General features: G+C 39.1%; 1 pseudogene across 1 annotated transcript; it reads right to left on the reverse strand.

The window, feature by feature from the left end:
• Positions 1 to 325: 325 nt before the first annotated feature.
• On the reverse strand, positions 326 to 808 carry LOC308276862 (large ribosomal subunit protein eL24-like; annotated as a pseudogene). Its single transcript has one exon. The product of its transcript is annotated as a large ribosomal subunit protein eL24-like (transcript).
• Between the last annotated feature and the right edge of the window lie 23,504 nt (positions 809 to 24,312).

Genomic DNA, 24,312 nt, shown 5'->3' on the forward strand with positions numbered 1-24,312 from the left:
GCTAGCCTCAAGGCTAGACCGTAGGTTCAAGGCTAGTTCTCAGTGGGAACCCATTCACGATAAAATAATAAAATGGGGCTGGGAGTGTAGATGGGAAATAGAAAGCCCCTGAGTTCAATCCTCAGTAATGTAACTCGCCCTGCCCAAAACAGAAACAAAAGCTTCAATTTACTAATTATAATGTAATTCCTAAGGAACATATTACGTTGTCACATATTGGTTACAACAGCACCTCATTTCCAGGTACCAAAATCTGTATTTATTTATTTATTTATTTATTTATTTGAGAATTATAGATCTCTACTTAAAAATCTGATCTGCCGATTTAGCGTTTTCCACCAACCCGGGGAGCAGAAAAACCTTCACTGGCTTCTCAATCTTTTGCTCAGGTGCTGCCTTTGTGGGAGCCTTGGCAGCAGCCATTGCTGTCTTTTCAGATGCTTGCTTAGCCTTTTTTTGCTTCCTTAGCAGCCCTGATAGCCTGTTCCTGTTGAGCCTTTCAAACTTGTGGTTTTCCATTCCTCTTAGCCACGATTCCAGCAAGAGACGCACCAGTGATGGCCCTCTGGAATTTGACTGCACGTCGGGTTCTCTTCTTTTGAATTTCTCCTGACGGTCCTTTTTTGTGCTTCCTTCTGTAGGGTACAGTCCAATTTATCTGCCGAGGATTCCTCTTGGAAAGAAAAGCTGACTCACATTTTGCATGAAGAAACTGGAAACCCTTCCCGTCGGTCCTGGCCCTGGTGTATCGCCGCCGGTGCCCGGGATAGACCTTGCACCCGCTGAAACTGCACAGTTCGCCCTTCATGGCGGCGGCTGACAGGGAAGAGGAAAGAGGGCGAAGAGCTGTATTTATTTTTTGATTGATACTGCAACAAGTTATTACAAGTTGGGACCTTAGAGTACAGCAATTCTCATATGGCTCTGGAGGTCATCAGTCCAATGACTTTTAAAGGACTAAAATCAGGGTGTTGGCCATTTGGTTCCTTTTGGAATCCCCCAGTGGGAGGATCTGATTTTTCACCCTTCTGAGGTCTAGAGTGTTCCTCATTTCTTCGCTGTCCCCTCCTGTCTCTCATCACTTCAACCTCTTACTTCTGTTTCACTTTCCTTACCACCTATTCTGATTTCTTATCTCCTTTTATGCCCTCCTTTTTGATTACCATGGGAATTCCCAGATAATCCAGGATAATCTCCCATCTCAAAATCTTGAGTTAAATCATGTCTGCAAAGTCCATTTCACCATGGGAGTTAACAGATTCACAGGTTCTAGCGATTAGAATGTAGACTTCTTTGAAAGATGTCTTTAGGGGTAGGAGAGCACTGAAGAACATTGGTTTTTGCAGAAATTTCCTAAGAAATTTTGTCAGCCCTCTATTTTATTTTGTGTCCACTTATCTTTTATTTAATATATTAACATTTAATAATCATCTCCTCTATATAAGGCAGTGTATCATGGGTCAGGGTTAATACAGATGATTACTGGGTTTTCTATCTTTGCAGCTTAGCACTGGAAAGAGTTGCAGTACAATAACATAATACAATAATGCGGGTACAACCAGAATTTCTGATCAGTGGGAATTAGTACTCTAAGAAGACACAATCTTGCCAGGCGTGGTGGCACATGCTTGTAATCCCCATGCTTGGGAGGTAGAGACAGGAGGATCACGCAGGTTCGAAGCCAGCCTCACTGGTTTAAGAGACCCTGTTTCCATATAAAAATATAAAAATAGGTCTGGGGTGTAGCCCAGAGGTAGAAGGGCTTCCAGGAACCCCAGTACCACCAAAAAGAAAAAACAAAAACAAAAACAAAAACAAAAATAAGAAGACACAATCAGAATTGTCAAATGCATTTCAAACTGTGGACTGATTTATACCTATCCCTTGGGAGAACCATGTGAAGATTGCCAGTTTGACAACTCTTATGCATTTTATCACAATTTGGGACTGTATAAGAGAATTTAAATGTGAATTATCTTTAACAGAAAGCATTTACTCCTTGAACCATTCTGGTGTGTAATAATGGCTAACAAAGTTCGAGAAGCATTGAAAAGGCATATTGTTGTTGTTGTTGTTGTTGTTGTTGTTGTTGTTGTGGTTGTTGTTATTATTTGGGGGGGTCTGGGGATGGAACCCAGGGGCATTCTATCTCTGAGCTGCACCCTCTGCTCTATTTTTTTATTCTTTATTTTGAAACTGGGTCTCACTGAGTTGCAGAGGGCCTCACTAAGTAGCTGAGGCTGTCCGTGAACCACGATCCTCTGGTCTCAGCCTCCTGAATGCTGGGATTACAAGCATGTGCCACCATGCCCGGCTGAAAAAGCATATTAAATGCCCCTCAAAATGAACCGGATTAGCCAGGCGTGGGGGCTGCATTCGGGAGGCTGAGACTGGAGGGTCACTGTTCGTGGACAGCTTTAGCTACATAGTGAGGCCCCTTCTCAACTTAGTGAGACCGTCTTTCAAAATAAAGAATAAAAATAATAGGACAGGGGTTGTAGTTCGGAGGTTAAATGCCCCCTCAGTTTCATCCCCAGACCCTCATCCCCAAAATGTACTGAATTATCCAGGCATGGTGGTGCATACCTGTAATCCCAGTATTTGGGAAGCTGAGACAGGAGAATCACAGGTTTGATGACAGCCTCAGTATCTTGGTGAGCGTCTCATTAATCTAGCAAGACCCTATTTCAAAGTAAAAATAAAATAGGGCTGGGAAGGACTTCCGGGAAGATGGCGACGGAGAAAAGCGGGGCTTACGAGCCCCGCTAACAAACAATTTTTATTACCACAAAATCAGTGCCTTTCATAGCCAGAAAACACCATCAGCAGAGAAACAAAAAATGTAATTACAAGGGACAGAGAAAAAGAGGGCTGGAAAAACAAAACACCAGAAAGAAACCAGACCGCAGTGCTGCAGTGGAGCTGTGGTGCGAAGCGGGGGGCACCATTTTCCCTTGCAGCACCAGGCTCCAGAGAGGAGGGGAACTCATAACGGAGCACAGAACCAGAGAGGAGATACACTGGCCTCATGCATGAGGACGCGGCAGCAGCGCCTTACTGTCGGCACCAGTGGCGAGTTCACCGAACGGTTCCAGACCAATGCACTCAACAGCCCACCAGGCTCCAGAGAGGAGCGGCAGACAGCGAGCGGAGGTGAGCCGCTGCGGATCAGCCAGGCGAGATTCGGCAGATTTCTCGACGCAGGGAGCATCTAAAGCTCCCAGAGGCTGGGCTCAGCACACCCTGCAGGGACTCAGAGCGGAGCTCAAAAACAGAAAAGAAATATGCCAGCCTCACGGCCGAGGGCATGGCAGCGGCACCATATTGCCACCGGTGGCAGCAGCAAATTCACCAAGTCCACTACAACTCCATCTGTGCACTCAACAACAGTGAGTCGAACTGTGGCCCCTAGAGGAGAAATCCCAGTACTGTACTCCCAGGGACTTGACTCAGTGGGGGAGTGGCAGTGGCAGAGATATCACACCATAGAAGAACGCCCAACCTGGCACCCCCATGGTCTAGAGCAGCCTCGATTGACTCCCAGGGTCTGAGACTCTGCCATACAACTCAGTAAAGGAGTAGTGGGGACCAAGATACCACAGACTCGAGATCCAGAGCACCTTAAGCGAAGTCGTAGGGACCCAAGGGAAGAACCCAGAGAAGGCACAAACTTCCAAAATCATGGGAAAGAGGAATAACAATGGAGCAATGAATGCCCACAACCCCACAACATCAGAACCTGATAAAACAGAAATTCAGAGATTTCTAGAAAATCAAATCAGGAAAATAACTGTAGAAATGATAGAGGTGTTTCGAAAAGAATTCAGAGAGAGCCAAAAAGAGAGAAAGGATGCAATTAATGAAGTAAAGGCCTCAATTCAAAGTACAAACAACCGATTAGACCACATGGAGAATAGAATCTCGCTCTTAGAAGATGATCATTCCAAAAATGAACGCATAGTTTCTAACTTAGAAAAAAATATCCGATGGTAGGAATCTGACATTGAAGAAATATGGGCCCATTTTAAGAGAGCTAACCTAAGAATAATTGGAATAGAGGAGGGGAAAGAAGGTGAAACCAAACGGATCAACAATCTCTTCAAGGAAGTAATAGCAGAAAATTTTCCAAACATAGAGCAAGAGGTCGATACACAGGTCCAGGAAACTTATAGAACTCCCTTTAGACAGGATCAGAGAAGAGGATCCCCACGCCACGTAATTGTCAAAATGACCAATGTGGAAGCCAAGCAGAGAATCTTAAAGGCAACAAAAACAAAGGGCCAAGTGACATTTGGAGGCAAACCAATTAGAATCACTTCAGACTTCCCAAACCAAGTCATGAGAGCCAGAAGGGCTTGGAGTAACATATTCCAAACTCTGAAAGAAAACAACTTCCAGCCAAAAATTTCCTACCCAGCAAAACTTTCTATCAAATTAGATGGGGAAATAAGAAGCTTCCATGACAAACAAAAACTGAAGGAATTTATGTCTTCAAAACCAGCGCTAGAGAAAATACTCAAAGAGATTAACTACAAAGAAGAAATAGGTAACACACACCAGAACCAGAGAAACAAGATGTTCCATCCAACAGACAACTAAGATTAGTTATCTGTGGAGATTCATTATTTATGTTAGTCTTTTACCTATTTCTAAATTATATTGTTTGCTTTTATTGTTACTAATTTTTAGTATTTCTAGTTGGAATTTAATATACCTTCAGATATAGCATTTGGAAATATTTTATCCCATTCTATCAGTAACTTTTAACTCTTTTTACATTGTCTTTGGATATACAATATATATATATTTTTTTAGGGAGTTTGTTTACCCTTTTGTTGCCTGTGCCATTGAAATTATAGCCAAGAAATCACTGCCAATTTCAATGTTGTGAGGTTGTATGACCCAAATTTTCTCCTAAAAGTTTATAGTCTTAAGATTTATATTTAGGTCTTTTATCTATTTTGAGTTAATATTTGTATATGTGTTAGGTAAGGGTCCATTTTTTTTCTTTTTCATGTAATTATTATTTTTCAATAATATTTAGTTAAAAGATTTGTATTTCCTCCACCAAATGTTCATGGAAACCTTGTCAAAAATAACTTGACAATATATGGAAGAATTTATGTCTAGGCTTTTATTTAACTCCAATGGTTTATTTATCTGCCTTTAGAACAGTACTACACTGTTTCAATTATTGTAGCTTTATATGGTTTGAAATCAGAAAATATACATCTTCTAGCTTTGTTCTTTTTCGAGATTGTTTTGGGTATCTAGAGTCCATATTCCATATCAGGATGGATTTTTTTCTGAAAAATAAATAAATAAATGTATGATAGTTTCACCTAAAAAAAAAAAAAGAAAAATATATTCTCTGGTAAGAAAGAAAGCAAAAAGAAATATTGAAATGTTATCTTTAAGTCATCAAAAGCTTGGTATCAGACAAATGAAATTATTATGTGAGATTATCATCATTAATATTGGATAAATTGCTATAAAAGTAGATGTCAACCACTAAGCTAAGCATGGGAAGGAGGGATGGGGAGGGATTGGGGTGGGGATCGGGTAGGGGCTAACTGGGCGATGTGTGCATGTCTACAAAAGTATTTTCTTTATACCATTATGATGTATGAATACAGTGCACCAATAAAAAATAAAATAAAATAAATAAAAAAATTAAAATAAAAATAAAAAAATAGGGCTGGGAATATAGCTTAGAGGTGAAATGACCCCAGGGTCAATCCCTAGCACCACAACCAAAAAAATTAAAAGTGAATTAAATTTGGACTCAAGTTTCCAAAAAAGATTTTTTGAAAAAAGGAAAATGATTCCTGTTGTTACCAGTGTGATTTATTATTTTTTATCTCCAATTTAGCTTAATGGTCCCAGAAAGGAAGCTCCCATCAGATATGAAATAAAGAAATGAGACCAGAAGAGAATCTAGCACTGAGGGATTGGAGAAGTGACTGGGAGAGGTTTTTATTTGCCCCTTGGAAACCCCTGCGGAACCTTGACAATTGCACCTTCCCTAAAAGCCTTGAGACTCCAACCACTCTTCTTGGCATTGATACCAGAGACCCTGACCATCAATCTTGCTAACAATTTACCAGTAGCAAAGACAGCCCTCAGTTCTGCAGTCCAGTAGCAGTGCCAGCTATAGAGGAAGCACTGGCCTTCAGGTGCCATAGAGGCAGTAAAAGAGCCAGGATTGTCCAGTCTCAATATATTTTTTAATGCTACCACTAACAGTGAAGCCTTGGACACCAGCTCTGCTCTTGGCACAGAAAAATGACATTCTCATCGATACCAAAGCTTTGCCCTGTAATATACAGATCACGCTGGTGTGAAATCCTTTCATCTGCAATTTGCTGTATTTCCAGAGGGCTGGGCTGAAATTTATTTCTTTCACTGTGGATCAATTCCATGGACAAAAGAGTTTGCTGAGCAAATGGGTAGAGTAAACATGGGCAGTGCTTATCTGCCTTAAGGGTGAAGGCCAACAAATTAATTTCTATCTCTTTAGCAGATGCCTTGGCATTCCCAAAATGAGTGCAATAGCTATAAATGTCTCTAAGTACTTCAGAGATGCTCTAAAATCTCATTTTCTTTCTTCACCGATCAGGTAGCAGTTCCCTTACTATTATTTTCCTTACTGTTATGATCATTGTTGATCCAAAGCATCGGAAAGATATTGGACAAGTTCTGAGTAACAAGCTGGTTGGTGGGGTCTCTGGTGTGGAATGAGCAAATATTCTTGATACATTTCACTCTTATGGATGCCTCAGGGTTGGTTAACTTCCCCATCCTCCTAGTCAAAAAAAAAAAAAATAGAAGTTCTTTTCCTGTTCACACACCCCAGCACTCTCCATATCTATTAAGCCTGGCCTCCAATGTTTCATACTCTCTAGTTTATCCTTTTCTTCCTTGGGTTCTTACCAATATCTCCTTTTTTCCACTCACCAGTAGACTCTTCCTCATGGTCTCAGTCAACATCCTCACAGGCACAATCCAAAAGACCTGACCACACAACTGAGAAGGAAGATTTATTTGCTCACAGTCTTTGGGGAGATTTTAGATTTCGGCCCATAGTAGACTGGGGTCTGTGGATCTCAGAGCTTGGCAGTGAGAAAGAGAGAGGGAGAGAGAGCCAAGCCCTCTGCTCTCATGTCACAGAGGCTGGAAGCAAGGAGGCAAGAAAGCAAAGAGATTCAAAGACAAAAGACAAAAGTGCAGTCCCTAAGGCCGCACCCTCGGGACCCACCTTCTCTGGTCACACCCCACCTGCTCAGGTTACTGCCTGGTATATCCATTACAATGGATCTAGAGAGATTGCAACTATCATCACTTAATTCTATGAACTCTTAAACATTAATACAGGAACTCTCCAGAGAATGTTCTACATCTAGCTGTAACAATCATGCTCCTTTTGTCCCAAGACAGGATATATTAGCTATCTAGAAATTCCTAATTTCCTAAGCCCTGGATTCCTGACCGTAATTCATATAGCATGTATTTATTCTGCCTCAAGGGTGGTGATGCCTATTGGTGGGAGTCAAGAACAAAGCCGGAGACTGGCTGGTCAGCTGGACCACTACCCCCTCCTAGAGATTGTCCCCATCACCCTCAGAAACCAAGAGGCATCTTCCTATGAAGCCTTGTTGATAAAACAAGTGGTTTTCTATTAGTTTTCTGAATTGATTCTTTTAAGATAGCACATTTCATAGAGTTTCCTTGACTCCAAAGTTGTTGGCTTGCTCTTGGGTTATGTTACAGAAAGGAATACCTCATCCACCTCAGCACAGTCCCATCCCTGGTCTTACTGCTTCTCGTTTAGAAGGAAGAGGTGGCTAATTCATATGGAGAAATCTTCTACCTTACATCTGGGTAAAGTACAGGAACTTATCTAGATACATAAAATTTAAGTGACTCTCCCTGGCAAATCCTGGCATGGTTTGTGATGTTTAATTCTCCAGCTTCTTTAAAGATTAGGTATTGGGCATAAAATTATTGTACATTTACGTTGGGTCTCATGGGTTTATAGCTTTCAAAATAGTTACAAATAGTAAGGAACAAACTAACACACTTTAATGAGCTACAGGAGGAATAGTGAGGCTGACCGAAGGGGAACAAGAAGAGGAAATTTTTTTGTAAGGGGCCATGAAAAGGTCCACCTACTACATCTTCTTCTTATTTTTTTTTTTTTTTGGTGGTGCTGAGGATGGAACCCTTCTACTTCCAGGATACACTTCCAGACCTCTATTTATATTTTATTTGGAAACTGGGTCTTTTAAGCTAGCGAGGCTGGCTTCGAACCTGCGCCATCCTCCTGTCTCTGGCTCCCAAGCGTGGGGATTACAAGTGCGCGCCCCTATGCCTGGCCACCTACTACATCTTCTTAAAAAAAATCAGTTAAACTATTTACAGAGGAGTCATAACATAAAGGAAAAAGTGTGGGTTTGAAAAAGGTGATGGTTTTAGAATAAAATGGATCTAAATCTTATACTGCTTTGACCTTGAGCAATTTAAAAAGGCCTACATCTGTCAACCTGTTGTGATTATTACAGGATCTAATGGTAATAGTAAACTCATTTATTTACTTATCAAATGCTTATTGAGTGCCCACTAATTGCCAAACATAAGTCTAAGAGCTTAGGAATCACCAGGGGGAAAATAGAGTTTACATTATAACTCACAAGTTTACATTATAGTGAGAAAATAGACAGCAAAAAACAGATGCAGAAAATATGCCAAAGATAGGTTGGGCGTGGTGGCACACACTTGTAATCCCTGTGCTTGGGAGGTGGAGACAGGAGGATCTCGCAGGTTCGAAGCCAGCCGCGCTGGCTTAAGAGACCCTGTTTCCAACTTTTAAAAAAAGTATAAAAATGGGTCTGGGAGTGTAGCCCGGGTAGAAGGGCTTCCAAATTACACACACACACACACACACACACACACACACACACATATATATATATATATATGTATGTATATATATATATATATTGGATTAGAAGGTAATACTATAAAAAAGGTAAAAGTAGAGAGGAGGGTAGGGGGGATTTGGAGTGCTAGGTGGAAAGGGAGGCTGATCTTAAGTCTACTGATAACCAGGGTGTTCTTCATATAGAAGGTGCTATTGAACAAAGACCTAAAGACGGTAAATTTTTATTCATGCAGATATTTGGAAAAAAGGGGTTCTCCAATGAAGAAAGGGAGTGATTACCATCATGGAGGGGTGACCCTGGAAGAGTCCAATGAGTGTCCTGGGATAAAGGGATTAAGAAGAACCAATACTAGAGAGGCAAAGGGAGCCATATCACTTGGGGCCTTGTAGATTGTTGTCAGAAATTTGGTGTTTACTAAGGGCAATGGAGATCCATTGAATAATTAAGAGCATAGAGCTGTCACAGCCTGACTTAAGAAAGATCATTGTGACTACTATTTTGATAACACTCAGTGCAGAAAGGAAGCTGGAAGCTGGGCTTGGTGGTACATGCCTATAATCCAAGTATTTGGGAAGCTGAGATGGGAGGATTGCAGGTTTGAGGCCAGCCTTAGCAATATAGCATGAAATAGAGAGGAAATTGGCCTGGGAAGCCATGTTCTAGCTTTTTAGTCATGGCACTGCCTCTGTCCTTGTACATGATGTATTCTTCTTATTCAAAAGATTAAAGGTTTGGGCTCCATCATCCTCAAAGATCTTTTACTTCTAAAATTCCACAAGATGCATTGGCTGAACTTTCTCTGGGTAGTTATGGGCACTCCTTGTCCTGTTCCCTTAATCCTCTGAAATGATACTTTTCTTTTCTCTTAATAAAGTCCCCTTCACTGCTGAGCTTAAACTTTGTGGAGGTAGAATTATGATGCTGGTATTGGAAAGCTGGTATTGGCCCGCATCCTGGGCCAACCTTCAAGTTCCCTATAGTACCAACTGCACAAGGCTTCTGTTTTGTGCAGATAGATGGTCATGGACATGCTAGAATCTTTTTTGATTTGGTTGCTCTTGTTCTGAAAATGCTTTTACATCCTGGTCATACATCTTTCAAAATAATGATAAATTTACATCAGAAGTTCAGCCTCATTTCTCTCTGGAGATGGGACTAAAGTGAATGAAAATATGTCAGAAATATTTATAGAAGTTGAAAGGAAGAATGTAAGAGGAACTCACTCAAATAGTAAGTCACTGCTTCCTTGAAGTACTCTCAGCTCAGCCTTCGTAAAGTGAATGAGGCAATGATAAAAACGAAGAATCACTAAATATGTGGTTCGACACCCTTGATTCATTACAGCAATTACCAAAACTTCATCCAGTGTCTGTGACAGTGCAAAGGACTTTTTGACAGATCAGTATTAATTCACCATTATTTGAACCATCTATTGAGAAATGTAGCTGGGAACAGTGGTACACGCCTGTAAGCTCAGAACTCTGGAGACTGAGACAGGAGGATCAGAAGTTCAAACCCAGCCTCAGCAACTTAGTGAGACCCTGTTTCAAAATAAAAATAAAAAGGGCTGCAAGTATAGCTCAGAGGTAGAATGCCTTTGGGTTTAAATAAATAAATAAAAATTTTAAAATAAAAAAAGATATTTAACTAGTGCAGAACACAAAGTAGAGTTCTTCATCCTCAAGCACATTATTATACAGGAATAGGCTTACTTATTCCTCAGCTATTCAGTGAACTTCACACTTATTAGACACTAGGCTATCTCATCTGTTGTATTTTCTCTCCATCCCCACCCAATACACAAAGATAATCATTTAACTTACACCAGCTTTTGGGGCTAACCAGCAGCAATTAAAAGTGTCCATACTTCTTCCTGTCAATGAAGAAATTTTCCATTCACTGCCTCATTTAAATCTCTTTTGTGCATTCTGAAAACAACATACCAACGTGATTCTGAGTCCAGGGAAAGCTCATACCTTGTACTAAACTCAGTGGCTAATAATCAGCCACCTCATCTAGCGCCATTTATCCTTAGAGATGGCTCAGAAAGCAACTCTTCTTTTCCACTCAAAATCATCCCTGTGGGGTCATTGGTCTTCAGGCAATACTTGAACCCCACTCTCCCCAGTTTTCACCAGGCTGTCATCATCTAGATAAATATAAAGCCAGGTGTCTTCTGCAAATTTACTTTCTCTCTTCTGCCTGCCCTTTGGTGTGCCATCTGTATAAAATTCCTCCAGAGAGTTGATCTTCTCAGAGCTAGAACCACAAAGTACCCCAGAAGTTTTCCTGGGGAACCCCAACAGTGAGTCTAGTTGACAGTATATGGCCTCATGTTCTTTGAGACTCTGGTTTTCTTATTGTTGAAGGCTGCACCATTTCTAACAGTAAACAGAGCTCTTATTTCTTCCAAGGACTGCTTCTTTTCCAAAAAGATGATTTTCAGAGCATAGTGTTTCTTATTGTCTGCAGAGATGGATTTTCTTATTTTTATGTGAAAAATAACATTTTATTATACCTCCTATTTGTTAAACAAGATTACAAGGTTAGAATAATTTAAGTTTTTGTAAGAAAATAATCCTCTATAATCCTATTATCTGGATATGAAAATCTTTTCATTGTTAAGTATTCCAGTCTTGTTAAGTATTTCTTTTCAGTCTCTATGTCTATGTACATTTTAAACTTTGCAATATTTGTGTAAGCTCAAAGTATTTGTGTGTATATGTGTTTTTTTAACCATCTATTACAGGTTTTTCTCATTGCCTAGCCAACTTTAAATGGTAGGTTAGGAATGTACTCAGTGAATTTATAGGCATTTCTTATAGTAATGTTTCACGTTGCCCTAATATTTTTAAAAGTAACTTTTGGGAATGTGGACTACTTTTTTCATTTCCTCCTAATGGATCTCTTACTTGCTATGGGAACTTGTGTTTGGGGATTCCTAAAAGCCTGGATTCCATGGTAATCCTGTGATTTAGTGGGATGTGAGTAAAAGGCTGATGTGTCTTTCCCCTTTGATTCTCTCCAACATTTTCCCCTCCCCTAGAATACAAAGATGGGGATGGAGCAGCTACCTTACAAGCATGAGCTCACAGGTGTGAGGATTCAGTGAGGATGGCAAAGAAAGATGGCAGAAAGAGCTTGAATTCTGAGCCATCACCCTGAACCACCCAACTCAAGAGTTTACATTATAGAAACAAAAGATCTCTTTTACTTTAGAACACTGTGGTTACATTTTCATTTGTTTGCAACTGTATTTATTCTTTAACATTCTTCTGGTATACCCAAAGAAGTCATACCATTGAAGGCTTCCAATTGCAACACAGCAATGCCACTTCTAACAATCTTGATAAGTGCCCAGTAGCAGCTCCGGGGGAGATTCTCAGTGTGCTTCTTGGTTCTCTTTTTGCAATTCAGGAGAAGACACTGGGGTTGGAAATGCTTGTGTACTATAATAGTTTTTTGATTTATATTCCCTCCTATCCCTTGCAAAAACAAGATAGTAATATTGGAAAGGGGGCTTGGTGACTAAGGAGGGGTCCCTGTGTGAGTGTCTGGCCTTGGGAATTACCTCAGCTTTTCTCTTGCCCTTGGTCTCTCTGCTTCTGGCCTCTATTATGTGAGAATCAGAGCCCCTTCCTCCGTTTTCTCTTGCCATGTCTTGAGATCCATAGACCCCAGCCTCACATGAATCTCCAAGAAACTGTGAGCAAAGAAATCCTCCTTTCTCTAAGTTGCGTGTTCAGGTCTTTTGGATTATATTAGCGAGGATGTTGACTGAGACATGCACATTCTCCACCTTGGATAGAGTTCAATCAGTTAAGGGTAATGCTTTCTCCTTTCTCCCACCCAAGACCAACACCTGTTAGAATCAAGGTAGATGTAGCAGGTAAGGGAAGCAGGGTGGCTATTGGGAACATCTGGTGATTTCTCTTCATGTATTTATTTATTAAATGAATGCCTACTATGAGCTGGATGCTGGCTTGGGCATGGAGTTGTCCATTTGGTTTACTGCGAGAAAAATAGCTCAAAGACTTGGGGAGAAGAAAACGCATATGGAAAACATTACCAAACACGCGGCTGCTAAGGAAACAGCAAAGAGTAATTGCAGGTCTGAAGTCAAAGGCAGAGACAGAAGAACTGGGCATGGTGGTACATCCCTGTAATCTCAGCAACTCAGGAGGTCATCAGTTTAAGGCCAGCCTGGGCAATTTATCAAGACTCAAAATAAATTAGATGTGGTGGTACATGTCTATAATCCCAGTACTTGGGAGGCTGAGATAAAAGGATCGCAGGTGTGAGGCCAGCCTCAGCAACTTAACAAGCCCTCAGCAAGTTAGTGAGACCTTGTTTCAAAAAAAAAAAAAAAATAGGAGTGGAGGGTACAGATACAACACCCTTGGGTTTAAGCTCCAATAACACACACACACACACACACACACACACACACACACACACACTTTAAGTAAAATAAAAAAAAGAGGCTGAGGACATACCTCAGTAGTAGAGAGCCTCTGGGTTCAGTTACCAATAACACAAAAAAAGAGAGTCAGGGAACAGTGAGTAGTACAATTGTACACTTTGTTTTTATTTTTTTAAAAAATCAAATATTTAGTCAGGGAGGGTTGGTGGCCTATGCCTGTAATCCCAGTACCTGGGAGGCTGAGATAGGAGGGTTGCAGGTTCGAGAGCAGCCTCAGCAACTTTGCAAAACTCTGTTTCAAAGAAAAAAAATCAAACATTTATGTTTGTACCACAAATAAGAAAGAACACTTATAATAATTTTATAGCTTCGTAAATCTTCCCAAACTGAGTATGTTTATATAACCAAAACCCAATCCTCCCCCCAAAAAGCAACTCTTCCTGCTTCTTTCTTCACACAATTGCACAAACACAATTACTTTACTTTTTAACCACGTGGGTTAAAAGACAGATTAAGGGCCAGAAGAGCTTGGCATCATGGTGTGAAACTGTAATCCCAGCAACTCAGGAATGTGAGGCAGGAGGATCACAAGTTCAAAACCAGCCTGGGCAACTTACCAAGACTCAAAGTAAGTGAGGTGCATTGGCACAGGGTTAAAAGTTATCTTCAATCAAGAAGCTTCTGGGAGCTACTACTGTGTCCATATCAGGACCCTGGTGTGGTTTTGCTGTCACAACTGGAAGTCATTAGTAGGATGACTTCCGGTATATCAAAAGAATCTTTGGGCTTAGAAGCTGTATCGTGAAGGAGTCGATACAGTCTCAGGAATGAATATTTACTCTCATATGGTAATTGTTGCCCATTTTGTCATTTTCTACTCATGGGACCATCTCATGCATTCTCTTCCCTCTGTAGCTCCAATTTCTCATGTTGATATTAGTGAGACTCTCTCCTGAGACTGCATACAATTTTCGCTTTTTCTCATTGCTGTGAAGTTTTTCACTGTTACTCTTCCACAATTTTCTTACTCACTCTACGTTTGATGATGTTAAGGTAATTTCCAGTTAGGGGTTATCGAAACAAATGTGTAAAAATGTGCGTGCTTATCTTTGGTATCAACACTTATGTAGACCATCTATACCCAGGAGTGGATTTTCTGGACCATGACATAGGTGTATATTTGGTTTTAGTAGAAACTGCCAACATTTTCCCCAATTTCATTCTTCAGATTTATTTTTTCAATAGCTATGTCTGACAGTTTCAGCTGCTTGATATTCTTGCCAGGTGATTTCCATTATTTTTAAAGTTGCCTTTGTGTTATGTAGTGATATCTCATTGTATATGGTTTTATATTAAAATAACATATTAAAACAGTGCAGATGAACTGCAATTTGCATACTCTCAAGCCCAGTGAATTTTGACAAATGCATGCATGTATTAGCATATTTCAAAAAAAGAATATTTCACAAAGATGTCCTTCCATATTCTAATTACTCATCACTATCTTAGAAGCCAGTCTTTTAATTTCTAACACAATAGATTCGTTTTACCTGTTCTTGAATCTCTTCCAAATGGAACCATACAGTGTACCCTTGGATCAGTCTCCATTCATGAGACATAATGAGATCCATCTGTGCTATTGGGGTGTTAGTGGTTCGTTCTTGCTCCTCACTGGGCAGTATTGAATGCTACTTTTTAAAAAAGAAATGCTAACTCTGTTGCATCTAAACCTGGTCTTTTGCCCAGAAACCTGAGAATCTATACCACTTCTAAGACGAGCCTTTGTTGAATCATAACCTTTTGGCCCAGCATGGAGTCTGACTTGCTCTTGCCCAGTCTTTAAAATTGTTTCTCTCTAGAGCAATTTTATTTTGGTGGAAGTATCTTGACATGACCCATTAATATCAGAATGCCTGTTCTATTCTCTGATTCTTGGCTTCCTGTTTTCACATTCTTTGTTCCCCTCCTACACACATTTCAGTTGCTTTCCATTGGATTTATAAATCAAAGCATACCATTTAAGTCAGGATGTCTGTTGAGAATTACTAATGCTCTATGAGGGTTAGGAAGTTTGACCCAAGTGTATTTCACGACTGTAGAATTACAGGTGCTTGGCGACTCCTCATCCCATGTGGGCAGCCCAGGAAGCCAAACAGTGGAACATCATTCAAATTTGTGTTCTTTTTAAACATTTATTAGTGAGGAACTAAGTGTTCTTTAATAAAAGTGTATACCTCATTCTATATATTCAAAGTAAGGCATTATATGTACTCATAAAATGCAGTGTTGTAATTTACCTGGATTTGCCTTAGATGTCATTACATTTTGGCAGCCATTACTGATTACAGATGGCCATTTTTATTCACTCTGGATGAACATGTTTTGTATGCACAAAGGCACAAAACATTTTCCAAAAACATCTTTTATGTTGGCTAAGTGCTTATATGTTGCCTCTTTTTGTAGTTCCTGTTCTCACTTCAGTTTTTTTTCTCTTTTGCTTTGATTTTAATTGGCACCACATGACTGTATATATTTATGGGTACAGTATGATGTTTTGATACATGTAAATATTATTTAAGGATCAAATCTTTGCATTTAGTGCACCCATTGCCTCCAACATTTATCATGTCTTTGTGAAGAGAAGGTTCAGAATGCTCTCTCCAGGTTGTTTTGATGTATCCACTAGGATATTGTTAACCATGGCAATGCAGATGAAATGGCCTGTCCTGTAGCCACTGGGGTGGACCCCTCCTCAGTCCTGCTGGAAAGACACTCTCCAGCTTTGCTGGACCCTGCTCAGGCTCAGTTTACCTAACTGCCTAGCTTCGTTTGTGGGTTGGTAGCTTTGGTTTTCTTTTGCTTTCCTGTTGCTGTGGTTTGGGTTCTTCTTTTCTTTTTCTATTGTCTTATTTCTCTCTTCTTCACCTCCTTTATTCATATACAACTTTGGGAGAAGAGGATACTGACACTCTTCCCCCACACAGACCGTTTCTCACGGGAACCTCAAGCACCTGGATTCACTTTTCTGATTTATCCATGGAGGTGTAAAACCACATAGTTTGGCCTCTATAGCAGCTGATATATATATATATATATATATATATATATATATATATATATATGTATATATACATATATACATATATACATATATATATATGTATATATACATATATATATGTATATATGTATATATATATATATATATATTTTTTTTTTTTACTGGAGACTGAATCCAGGGGCAGCTTACTTCTAATTTTTTTTTTTTTTTTTTTTTTTTGCGGGTCTGGGGATGGAACTCAGGGGCATTCGACCTCCGAGCTACACCCCCTGCCCTATTTTTATTCTTTATTTTGAAATCGTGTCTCACTGAGTTGCAGAAGGTGTCATTAAGTAGTTGAGGCTGTCTGTGAACTGCGATCCTCTGGGTCTTAGCCTTCTGAATGCTGGGATTACAAGTATGTGCCACCATGACTTAATTTTTAAATTTTGAAACAGAGTCTCACTAAATTATATCACTCTGATTTTGAACTTGCTATTCTCCTGTCTCAGCCTCCTAAATATTGTGGTTATAGGTGTGCACCACCATGCACAACTATTTTACTTGTTACTGCATATCTGAGGCATTAAGCTAAACAAGGAAGACAGAAGAAAAACAAACAAACAAACAAAAAAACAGGTATAGTAAGCTCTTAAAGATTAATGGCCAGGTGTGGTGGTACACACTTGTAATCCCAGCATGGGGGATCGCGGTTCATGGACAGCCTCAGCTACTTAGCAAAGCCCTTCACAACTCAGTGAGACCCTGTTTCAAAATAAAGAATAAAAAATTAGGGCTGAGGGTGTCTCTCAGAGGTATAAGCTCCTGGGTTCCATCCCAAGCACTGCAAAAAAAAAATTTTTAATGAATCCTTGGAAATACAGTAATTAGTAGAAAAAATTACCCAGATGTTAGTCAATTTTATGTATTAATATTATTAATCATTAGCATTCAATCTTTAGCTTATTTAATAATTGATAATTAATTAATTAATGGTCATTTGATTTTAAATGTTATGTTATAACTAATAATTTAATTTTTATTTACTATTTAATTTTATTTCATTATAACTAATTCAATAGTTTAGTTTTTTATTGTTTTAAAGTTTGACTTACAAATCTTTTAGTGTACTTATAAAATTAGCAAAATATTAATCTCTCAGTTTTAGAAATTTCAACTAATGTTCCATTCTACTTAAAGCTTCAAATTCAAAGCTTTTAAATATCTTAAACTCAAGGTATAAACTTAAAAATTTAAGAATTACAAATAACTGAAAAGCAAAAAAATAACTTGCAGAGCACTAAAATTACTCTTTCAATTTATTAATTAAAAAAGAGAATTGTTAAATTTGCATTAAAGATATATATATAACATATATATGTTACATATAAACATATATAACACATATACCACACACATAACACATATAACACATGTATGTTTAAAACATACGTATAACATATAAACACACATGTAACACATATAAAACATATAAACACACATAACATATATAAAACATATATAACACATATATAACATATATGTGTTATATATGTTTAAAACATATATAACACATATATAACTTATATAAAACATATAAAAACATATGTAAAACACACACACATATATATATAACATATCTATATAACACATATATGTAATATAGATTAATTTCAACCTCAAGTCACATGCCTTAAACAATTTACCCCGTAACACATTTCACATTCTCACCATAAAGCTGATCTGCTACCCTCAATTGCAAAATTATTTTAAACATTGCAAACTCTTGAAATTTCAAGCACATATTTAATATAACACATTAATATCATAATTATCTTAATCTCGTCTCTATGTATTTCCAAATTATGTCAAGGTTAAAATATTCTTATTTATTATATTTTATCTAAATGATTTTGACATTATCTTTTTCAACTAGTGTTGGTTACACAGAATGAGAAGTATCATGTGGGGCTTTGATTAAAGTTTCTTTTTAAGCTTTTTGTGTCTATGGTCAGGACCCTAAAACTTAAATGGGGATAGAAGAGGGTATGCTCTTTATGCTGAGTATGAACCCTATTTGTATCTTGTTCTATTTCTCTATTCAAATAATGAATGGCTTACCACTGGATTAGACTTTTGGGTACTGGGCATTGAATCAGGTGCATCCTATGTCTGAACTATACTCTCAGCCCCTTTTATCTTTATTCTGAAGCAGGGTTTTGCTACGTTGGTGAAGGTCTTGCTAAGTTGGTGAGGTTGTCCTCATCTGTGATCCTCCTGTCTTAGCCTCCCAACCCTATTACTAGGATATAGGCATGTGCACCCCTCCTGGCACCATTTGATTATATTCAACTGTCTGGTTTCATTCTGAATTATTTTCATCATCCTCCTAGCTATTAGGCCGACATAGTTTATCGCTTGGATTCCACGTGTCAGTAGAGTCAAACATGTCTTTTTAATGTCACGCGCAAAATGGATTGGGGTGTACATTTTGTACAAAGACTGGGAAAGAACTTAGAAAAATCAGTGACCAGAATCTACTTAACCAGGGCACCCATAGGATGTTTTTTACCATGTTAAGATGAGAACAATTGCTACCTACTGAAAACTCGGTCTCATTTCATCATTCTTTAATTTATCCACACATTTAGTAAGCGCTTATTAGTATCTACTATTCCCCAGCCTTTGTGGCTAAGAAAAAAAAATAGTTACAAGAAATTGTTTAAATATTTATTATGTGCCAGATATTTTAACTATGCCCCAGTGAAGTAGGAATCATGCGTTGTATTTGGCAGATAAGGAAAATAAAGTGCACGAGGGATAAGAAACCTTTAATTTTTTATAGAGGCAAAGCCAGCAAGTGGCCAAAACTCGATACAGACTTAGTAATGTCTGAATCTAATATGCATGTACCCTAAAATGTAAATAATAAGCTCATCATTTAGGCATGGAAGATAGAAATGAGGATATAAAAGGAAAGAATCAGGAATAACAGACTGGAGAGTGGAATGTGTATTGAAAATGGGGACGCTGGACATTGGAGGTCTAACCAGGGCCAGGAACTTTAACCTTTCAGGATCCGGCCTCTGGTTCCAGAAAATATGCAAATAATTGTTTATTATTGAAGATAAAGTAGCAGTATATAAACTGTGATGTAAGGGAGGTTGAGATATAGCCCTCTGATAATTTTTTCTGTGCTTGTGTGTGTATAGTGCTGAGGATTGAACCTAGGGGCATTCTATTTCTGAGCTACACCCCTTTTCTTATATTATTTTTATTTTGAAACATGTCTTGATAAATCAACGAGACTGGCCTCACTAAGTTGTTGAGCCTGTGATCCTCCTATCTCAGCTTCCCAAGTACCAGAATTACCTGTGTGTGCCACCAGATGTGGCTAATTTTTAAGTTGTAATTTATCCTCCAAAGTCATAGCAAAAACATTAAATTTTCCCATATGACTGCTTCCTAAGAGAAGGCTATTTTACTGACAAAGTAGTCTGAGACTGTTCATTAACCTCTTGGCTTTCTCTGATATTAGTGTCTGGGAGTAGATGAATCCTGAGTTCTATCTTGATGTATTTTCTAACCATGGAATGGTAGCTCTCTTAATTCCTGGCACCAAGTGTAAGAAGAATGGACTTGTTTCTTATAGTGCTTCTTGGTGGTGTAGACCCTCTTATTAAAGGATGGCAAACATGATCGAAGCCTCTTCTAAAGTAAGCACCACTCATAGGCTTCCTATCCATGTCCACAACTTTTAGCTTTCCTATTTCTCTCTTTAAAATATCCATCCTCCTAGTAATATTCTTCCTGCTGACTGTCTCAGTGTGTGTTGTATTTCCAAAGTAAGGGAAAAAAAACCCATCCAGCTAGTTAATGTTGTGCTAGCTAAGATATATTTGGGGCTTTGATTTGCATGACTACACTTGTCACTAGTTTGGTTCCAACAAAGCCACACAACCTCACCCCCTCTCATCAAAGTCACTACCCTCTTGTTGCCTCCTTTTCTAATGTGTAACAACTTTAAAACTGTATCTTTTTTGGAGATAAAGCCTTCTTGGTGGTTTCACATCATAATGTAGCTTACAGTGATAAGGACTTATATGCACACAGCTTCTCCTGGACCCCTTCCCCTTCCCTCCCTTCCCCACACATACTACTGAGATTGGCATTGGTAATTTCACATATGTATATAACTTCAGTGGAAGCGTTTCATTGATTTTTTTATCCCTCCCCCCCCTCGACACCTTTCTTGGCTCCACTGGGGTTTCTTTTCCATCACCAAAAGTCCTTTTTGTATCCCAATTTCTCCCTAGCTTCTGCAGATGACCTTGCACTCTCTGTGACTGGCTAATCTCACTTAACATAACGTTCTCCAGGTCCATCCATTTTCCTGCAAATGACATAAATTTGTTCTTTCTTGCTGAGTAGAATTCTGTTCTGTGTATACCCTATAAGTTGTAATTGGTTCATGTGTTGATGGACATCTGGGCTGGTTCCACGATTTGGCTGTTGTGAATTGTGCTGCTATGAACAAGGATACCCATCTTTTAAGCTGGGTATGGTGGCTTATGCCTATAGTCCTAGTACTTAGAAGGCTGAGAGAGGAGGACCACAGGTTCAAAGAAAGCCTCATAGTAACCCACTGAGACCTTGTTTCAAAACCAAAAATAAAAAGGGCTGGCAGTGTATCTTGGAATGTAGAATGCTCCTGAGTTCAATCATCGGTACCACACACAACAAACAAACAAGCCCCTGCATCTTTTATTTATTTATTTATTTTATTGGTGAACTGTATTCATACATCATAATGGGATAAAAATAATACTTTTGTAGACATACATGCACACATCGCCCAGTTAGCCCCTACCCGATCCCTACCCCGTTCCCTCCCCATCCCTCCTTCCCATGCTTGGCTTAGTGGTTGACATCTAGTATTATAGCATCTTTTATGTATATTCACTAGTTGGGTTTTAGGCTAAACAAAGTGCCATTCACTAGTTGAGTTTTAGGCTAAAAAATCTATTTCATTTGGATTAGGCTTTTGGAATCATGGTAAAGTATGGGAATTCTAAAGCTAAAATATCATTTCTATCATTTTCTAGCTATGGGGTCTTTTGCAAATCATTTAAACTTGGTATGCCTTGGTTTCACACTATAAAATGGTAGCAATTAATACCACCCACCCGGTAAGTGTGCCGTGAGGTCTGAGCAAATATTTTGGAAGCATCTGAAAACATGTCAGTTGCATAACTAGTGCTAGATAAATGTTCTTCATCAGTCTTATTTTTCAGCTGACTTAGAGAAGGTTAGCTTTGGGAGGAGAGAATGCGGCAGTGGGTTTTCCATCAGCCCAGCTCCCAGGACCCTGAGGGCATGATTAAATTAGACATCTGTGGATTTAGTTGCAATGCATTAGAATGAACAATGTACGGGGTTTATTTCCATTTGGCTTGGATCCCATTATCTGTCCAAAAGGGCCCATCTTCTACCCTCAGATCTCTCTTTGGCTCAAGAATTCAAAAAGCAAAGTCAGTTGTGTTCAAGCAAAAACCGGGAGCTATGCAAACAAGCCATCTTGGTTAGGTTTTTAAGTGCCATGCTGTCCAGCCAAGGAAGATGATAACTGTGAGCTACATGTTCCTGGAGGACTTGCTAGGATGGGGAATCCAGGTGAGTAGACTATGAAACAGGTTATCTTGGGCATTCAACTCTCACAGCATGCATCCGCCTCTAAATCAAGAGTTAACTTGAGGACTGTGTGTAAATAACTATTAAAGGGCCTTAAATATGAGAATTGGGTTTGCTGTTTCTGCCCCCTTCAGAAGTTTGACTAAACAGGAGTTTTGGGAATTTGAAACCGTCATGCCATCGGTCCAGCCAGCTCTTTCCAGTTTTCTCCTCCTTACTGAGGTTTTCCATTATATCCCTTGTTGCATCTGCTTGGTGGGTGAGGACTGATCCCAGCCAACGTCTGCCCACTCTGTTACAAATGCCACCCTCATTATCATGTTTGGAAGACAAGGGCTAATATTCCAGGGCCAGGAGTCCATGCCTTAGAATCCTGACTAATCCAGATGGTGTATGGGCACGGGTTCAGGATTTGTTTTGAGTTAGAGAACAGCAGATACATCATTAGATACAGAGAGAACACCAGATACACCAGATACTACCGGCCTTATTCAACAGAACTTTTTTGTGATAATGGAAATAGTTTCTAATCTGCTAACAATATGGTAGCCACGAGCCATGTGTGGCAGATGAAATTTGACTGGACTAACTGAGCAAATGAATGTAATTTAAGGTAATTTTATTCAAATGTGGCTTGGAGTCATCCGACAGGACAGCTTGGAATTCTTTACTTATTTTACTAAATATAAAGCCAAGATTCTAAGAAAGGAAACATCACAGACTTGGTAGATAGCAAAGCTGGGGTTGGCCATTGACAATCCCACTGACACTGGCAAGATGCCAGAGTCCCTTTTTGGTGAATATCCAATTTCCTTAGTCAATTTCCCTTCTGATTTCTCTCTGAGCACCAGGAGTGGATAAACTGGTATTTCTTCTAATTTTAAAATCAAGCTTTCAACAACGGCTAGATTGAAAAATGCATTCCGTAACCTCCTCAGCAGCCTGGCAGATTTTTCTTTCTTCAAAGATAATATGAGCTCATTCGATTCCAGGCCTGTATTTGCATCCCTCCAGAGAACTCTAGAGGGTGAGATGTAACCTTTTTCTATAAAACTTTCCACATGGCTCTTCTGGGATTTGTCAGCCGCCTCAGCAACTCCCATGATGCATCGGATCCTGACTGTTTGGCATATTTCAAAGCAAATGGTCTTGTCAGGGGTTTTCTGGCCCCTGGGTGCTTTCTTATGAGAACATTAGTATTCGTAGGAAGATTCCTTTTAAAACACTAGAAATTGGCACTCAAGTGGAATGTGGCTAAGGGCTTTAATCCAAGAGACTTTTAGCTGTTAAGTGGAGAATGAAAAACAAAACAAAATAAAACAACAACAACAGAACATTCTTCCTATGATTAGATACACACATCCCCCATGATTTGGAATATTTAATAGTCATCCAGTTCTTTGAGATGGGGAAACCATTATTCAAGATGTTCAACCCAGAAACATGTTCTCTTATACTGTGTTGACATGTGGACAAGCTCATCAGAACTAGAAAATGCTGATTAATCATCTATACCTCTCCCCCTTGCTTCTAGTTCTTTTCCTGATAAAGTTTAGAGGACCTCTACAAGACTTCCAATACTTTTCTCCACATTTTCTGTTTCACTCATATTTTTCCTTACTGGGAACATTTTGTAGCCAAATCTATTTCTCCCGCTGGCTTACTGTAAGCATATGGTAATGCATTTTTGAAGATTAAATTTCTATGATTATTTTACATATGTTTTTTAATCTTTCTGAAGGGATAATGGATAGATACATCAGGAACAGAAAACTTACCCTATGGGATTTCTTTCTCAGCAAAGAGTTCCTTGGTTATGAAGTAGGTCCCAAGGGGATACTCCGAGTCATCTTGAGTCAAAAGCTGGGTTCTGCCAAGACTCTGTTAGTCAAGGATCTGTAAAAACCAGGCAAAGCAGAATCCAGGAGGTTGAAAGAAAGCATATTATTTTGCAGTTAAAAAGATATAACATCTTTCTGTTCCTTTTAGATGTGAAGGGTATAAAGCTTCTTGCAAAGGAACATGTCTATGTAGGTATAATCTATGCTTCTTATTTGGAAGGTCAGGGCAGGGATTTTCTTCCTGCTTAGAATTATTTCAGAGTCTAATTTATTACAAAAACGCAGTCACTTGACGTAGAGGTGAACTGGTGATATCACATCCGAGGCCGGTGATAACTCAGGGTTCTCCATAGACCAAGAGAGTCTTAGTCCATA

The sequence above is a fragment of the Muscardinus avellanarius genome (genome assembly GCF_963383645.1).
Source record: "Muscardinus avellanarius genome assembly, chromosome: 18".
Lineage (NCBI taxonomy): Eukaryota > Metazoa > Chordata > Mammalia > Rodentia > Gliridae > Muscardinus > Muscardinus avellanarius.